The sequence below is a fragment of the Epinephelus lanceolatus genome, chromosome 2 (assembly GCF_041903045.1).
Source record: "Epinephelus lanceolatus isolate andai-2023 chromosome 2, ASM4190304v1, whole genome shotgun sequence".
Lineage (NCBI taxonomy): Eukaryota > Metazoa > Chordata > Actinopteri > Perciformes > Serranidae > Epinephelus > Epinephelus lanceolatus.
In genome coordinates this window covers 46389167-46395166 of record NC_135735.1, presented here as the reverse complement: position 1 = coordinate 46395166, position 6000 = coordinate 46389167, and the positions used below count along the sequence as shown (strand labels likewise).

Genomic DNA, 6000 nt, shown 5'->3' with positions numbered 1-6000 from the left:
GCCCTTTTCTGTAGCTGCTGATAACCAGTGTGTTGAGTTTCAGCATTAGACCACTGCCACTGGTGTTTCATTTTGTGTGTGCCCTACTAATTGTGTCCTTTCCTAGTCCCTTCACACAAGCTGATTGTTTGTGGTGGTGGGGTTTGTGTCCTCTAGTGGTGGTATCGCCTTTGTGTTGTGTTGTGCTCAGCTGTCCACCCCCAGATCTTGACAATTCACGTGTGTGTGTGGGATGTGTGTGCACATGTGACATGGGGTGACTCTTATTTGGGCTACCATCCTCCCTTACTGGCCCACCTCTCCACTGGTATGTAAAACAGGTGACTACAGCTAATGCGCACATTCACAATTCACAAGCGCTTGCTCCAATTTCAGTTCACATGAATTAAAATGAACTGGTTCACGTTCATAGCTCACAATTTAAATTTTGAGCTAAGTTTACAGTTCCAAAAATGTAGCGAGATCACTTCATTTAAATTCTCTTTCAATTTTTTATGCCTCAGCGCTAGGGATAGCCATTATGTTTTCAGTTATTGTTTTGTCTGTCCAGTTTTCATGAATACAGTGTCTCTAGAACGCCTCGAGGGATTTCATCAAATTTGGCACAAGTGTCCAGTTGGGACTCAAGGACGAATTGATTAGATTTTAGTGGCTGAGAGTCAAAGGTCAAGGTCACTTTTACCTCGTGTTTGTCTTATTCTCATGAACGCAATATCTCAAGAACATGTTGCGGCTTTTTCTTCAATTTAGCATAATTACCACTTGGACTCAATGATGATCTGATCAGAATTTGATGATCAAAGGTCAAAGGTCACTGTGAGCTCACAAAACATGTTTTTGGCCATAACAAGAATCTAAACCTTAAAGTTTAATAGAGTAAAATGATAAAGTAAAGTTTTTATTTGAAAGGTCAAATGTCAAACTCATTGTGACTTCTAAATGTTCTGCAAAAACACTTTTCTGGCAATTACTCAACATCAGGAACAGAAGAGGAGACATTTGGTCAGATACTGAATCTGTGACACTAATCTTGGGTGCCCACCTTGAAACCTTAATGATTACATTGAGGTATACAACTGCAAGACATTAATTGTAGTCTCTCTGTTTTGTTTTTTTTCATATAAAGTAAAATCATTTACTTGAGTTATTTTTACCTAGACTATTTGGATGTTTCAACTCGATGGGTTGTTTCAAATTTGTTGCTGATGGGGCAGATGTTTGCACTTGTTTTTTCAGACTGGGTGGACTCACTTGAATAAACAGGTGTTTTGTCAAAGTCGAATAGTGTTTTGTGAAGCAGTGAAAATATTCACAGTAAAGCATACACTTAAACCGTTATACATTTTTTTAGACTGAGCTTTTTTTAAGTGGCCAAAATTTGTTTTGCTGCTGCCCCCGTCCACAGCAGTACATTGCTCAGCTTCCATGCCAGTTTTCCTGCCGCTTCTCCAAACTGGGGACATACTGACCGCCCTCTACTGTGGGTAGTACAGTGATTATGAGTAAGTACCCCATACAGCCCCACTTCAGGAAAATCTGAAATATCCCTTTAAAATGTGTTGCGCCCTCCTCCATGGTTAGGTAAAGGCAAAGGTTTGGTTCAGATTTAAGTAGGACAAGATCAACAGCTTGTGAATGTGTGCCCAGTTCAATAATGATTAAGATTTATAAAAGAAACTCACACACACACACACACACACACACACACACACACACACAAAAACACACAGTTTATTAATCTGATAGAAAATTATTGACAGAGTTTAATTCATCTGGCTTTTCTATAGTTCTCTGAACTGTACATTTTATAAAATAGTTGAACCACAGACATATATTTACTGTATGTCCTTCCAGTAGTTGTGTGCACATACTGTAAATCTTTAGTGACACAGTGTTGCTCTCTGCGTGGAGCACATCCCTGCAGCAGTTCTCTCCTTCAACAATGGCAACTATTACATTCATGTAATATCAGCCCTCACTGAGCTGCCAGTTCACAGCGGAAGCTCGTCTGCTTCTCCCCCCCAGGTTCTTCACAGCAACGTATGAATTAGTTATATTAGTCAGCCTCTCTGCATAAAGGCCAACCAATGCCATATGTACAAAATGTCACCAGACATGCTGCACATATGTACAATTATTCAATTTTCAATTTGTGTTACACTTCTCAAAATTGTCATCATTTGGCATGTACACATACCCTGTGTACTCTAACAGTACTGTATGTTCTAGGACAGTTTTCAGGGGGAAAAATGTTTGCTGCGAATCAATTTCTTTTTTTGTTAGGTTTTCAACAGGGTAAATATCTGTATCTGAATGGATATAGGTGTGCTGGCATTTCAGGAATATGACAACCATGTTGATGGAACATTCTGATAATGCATGATGTAAAAAAAATAGTGGAAACCAGCTGTGATGATCTCGTTTAAGGCTCATTTATACTCCCTTTGCATATGGAAATAGATACTTCCGTTTCAAATGTCACTGCCCTCATACTGCAATGATGACACAGATGGCCAATAGATGACAAAAGAGTCAAAAGTTTCACACAACAACAAACGAGGCGACAGTGTAGGAGGTCATAAGTTTGTACCTTTAAAATGAGGCAGCATTGTAGATTGTGGTGGTTTGTGCAGCCATTAACGCTAAATACATCCTGATGTGGACAGAGAATACTTTACAATATATTACCGATTTGTTCCTACCTTCCATTATTTAAATTTCTTCATTGTCTCTCATGGTCATATCTCGCTTAAACTATGCTACCCTGCATCCAGGATCTCTGGTGGTACCGTCTCTTTCGTTCATATTTGTAAGCTTTCAGAAAATGTGCACAATTACAGATGAAATGAATGAAATGAGTATGAACCAAAGGCTCTGTCTGTCTCCGTATCTAACATTGAGCATAAATGAGCTCTTACAGTGATCAACAGCTTATATGGCTCTAAAAGCTTGGGACAGAATAATTTCTTTACAAATACTGTTGATTCATTTTGCCTAGAGCCTACTGCTATTAATCAAGTAATTCCTGACAGTGCTCCTTTTGGGTCTTTTCTTACATGACAACATATGGAAAAACTCCCAGGCCTCTACAAGAGGGTTCTGCGCAGTATCTTAGCTGTTCCTAGGACTGCACTCTTCTGGACAGAGACCTCAGATGTTGTACCTGGAATCTGCTGCCACTCTCATAGTTTGGGGGTCACAGCCCTAAGTGCTCCGATTACCACTGGCACCACTGTTGCCTTTACTCCCTACATCTTTTCTAGCTCCTCTTTCAACCCTTGGTATTTTTCCAAGCTTCTCGTGTTTCTTTTTCTTGATGTTGCTGTCGCCCAGGATTGCTACCTCTATCACCACTGTAATATCCAGTTGGTTAGCCATCACCAGTTTCTCAGTCTGGATCTGGAAGTCCCACAGGATCTTGGCTCGGTCATTCTCAACCACCTAAGGAGTTCCATTGTGACCTTGGGACCTCCAGCCCATACTCAGTGCAGATATTCCTCTGCACTATGCCAGCCGCTTGGTTATGGTGTTCCATGTGCACTGTTCCTGCCTGCATCTTACACCCTGCTATTATGTGCTGAACTGTCTCAGGAGCATCTTTGCACAGCCTGCACCTGTGGTCCTGTTTGCTATGGTAGACCCCTGCTTCTACTAAGTGCCTGTTCTTGTGCTGCCATGATTAGTGCTTCTGTGCTGTCTTTCAGTTCAGCCTTTTCCAGCCACTAGTAGGATTTCTTGATGTCGGCCACTTTGTCAATCTGTCAGTGGTACATGCCCTGCAGGAGCTTGTCCTACTATGATGGTTCATCCTCCTCTTCTGCATTCTTGGGTTTCTGCTGCCTGAGGTATTCACTCAGCAGCTCATTTTTGGGGGCTGTCCTCCTGATGTATTCCTGGATCTTGGTTGTTTTTGTCCTGGCCAGTGGCTCTAACACTCACCAGTCCTCAGCCCCCTTTGCTACGCTTAGTGTACAGTCTCAGGGTGCTGGACTTGGAATGAAACCCTCCATGAGAAGCTTCATTTTCTTGATATCAGTGGCCTCTATCTCCTCCTTTGACCAGCTTATTACACAAGCAGCTTATCTGATGACTGGCAGGGCGTGCGTGTTGATGGCTCGGACCTTGTTCTCTCCATTCAGCTTACTTTTCATGACCTGTCTTACTCTGTGTGGGTATTTGGCTGTGGCTGACTTCCTTGCAGCCTCCTCATGGTTCCCATTTGCCTGCGGGACACTAAGGTATTTGTAGTTGTCCTGAACATCTGCATTGCTGCCTTCTGGTAGTTCAACCCCCTCTGTCCTGATTATTTTCCCTGTCTTTGACACTATCCAACCACACTTATCTAGACTGAATGACATTCTGATGTCATCGCTGTGGACCCTAGTGAGGTAGATCAGTGAGTCAGTGTCTTGCTCATTCCTGGCATACAGCTTGATGTCATCCATGTAGAGGTGGTGACTGATGGTTGCTCCACTTTATCCACCCTTTGTGATGAGATGGCTGAGAGGGTTCAGGTCTATGCAAAACAGTAAAGGAGGAAGTGCATCATCTTGGTATATGCCATACTTGATGTTAACTTCTGCAATTGGTTTTGAGTTGGCCCCTAGAGTCATTTTCCACAGCCCCATTGAGTTCTTGATGAAGACTCCTAGTGTCCTGTTGATGTTCTACATTTCCAGGCATTCCAGTATCCATGTGTGTGGCAATAAGTCATAAGCTTTCTTGTAGCAAATCCAGGCAGTGCACAGGTTGGTCCGCCTGATCTTGCAGTCTTGGGTGACTAGACCAGTAGCTGGTGCTTGACTCCTCTGGTATTACTACCATCTCCTTTCTGGGCCGTTCTCATGTATTGGGCCATGGGCCTATTCATCTTAGCCGCTATGATGCCTGACAGGAGATTCCAGGTTGGACAGAGGCAGGTTATTGGCCGGTAGTTGGATGGGACCACGCTCTTTTGGGGATCCTTAATAATCAGGACTGGCTGTCCTTCGGCCATCCACTATGGATGGGTCACATCCATCAGCAGCTGGTTCATTTGTGCTACCAGGTGTTCATGAGGTGAAGTTAGTTTCTTTAGCCAGTAGGTGTGGATCATGCTAGGACCCGGTGCTGTCCAGCTCTTCATACCCGACCTGTCTTGGATGTCTGCCGTTGTAATGGTAGCTGGTTCTTGGTATGGACTCCTGTTGTTAATCTTTTTCTTAGTTCTATTTGGGAAAATTATGATAAACCATTAAGTTTTGGAACCTGGAAAAATATTGTTGCCATGGAGTCAGTGAGTTTTTTTTTTAAATACTCACGTTCTAAAATTGATTTTTTAAGCCTTATTTATTTACATTTGTGCAAATTTGCACCATTTAAAGTTATGTAGAATTCACTATTAGCAGTTGCTAATAGTATTTGTGGATGCACAGATATTTGTCACTGAATTACCTTGACATCCTAAAATCATGATGATTATGGGCTTAAAAGGATCATATTTTCTCTATAATTTCTAGGAGAACCAAATGTTTGTTCACAATGGACATTTTAAAGTGTAAATCACACTGAATCCAAAAGTATTGGTTTCATGTCTTTGTGTTCAGAGTTGACTGAGCTATAACTCTGAGAGCCTTTTAAGCAAGATGTCTTATTATAAACAATTTATAAATGAAATGTTTGTACCATACTTGTCAGACCCATCATTGGTCTAGCTCCTAATTGTAACCCCGACAATTACCTTAACCATGAAAGCGACAGAAAAACACTAAAAGTGGCACATGTGATGTGTGTTTACAATATGTTCACATGTTTTGGGGCGACAAGAGGAGACATAGCAAGAAAACTAAAACTGTACCAATATGGCAATATTTTGGATTTGAAGCCAATGAAAGTGGTGTCCTAAATAACCGGGAGCGAAGCAGGGCTGTCGCTGTGTTTCTGTTTAAATCTGTTGCTCAATTTAAAAGCTCCATATTGGACAAGGACCGACATAATTACAAAGTTAAGATGATGAATTAC

General features: G+C 41.7%; 1 pseudogene; it reads right to left on the bottom strand.

Moving 5' to 3' along the window:
* Positions 1–3433: 3433 nt before the first annotated feature.
* Positions 3434–5125, bottom strand: LOC144465051 (uncharacterized; annotated as a pseudogene).
* Between the last annotated feature and the right edge of the window lie 875 nt (positions 5126–6000).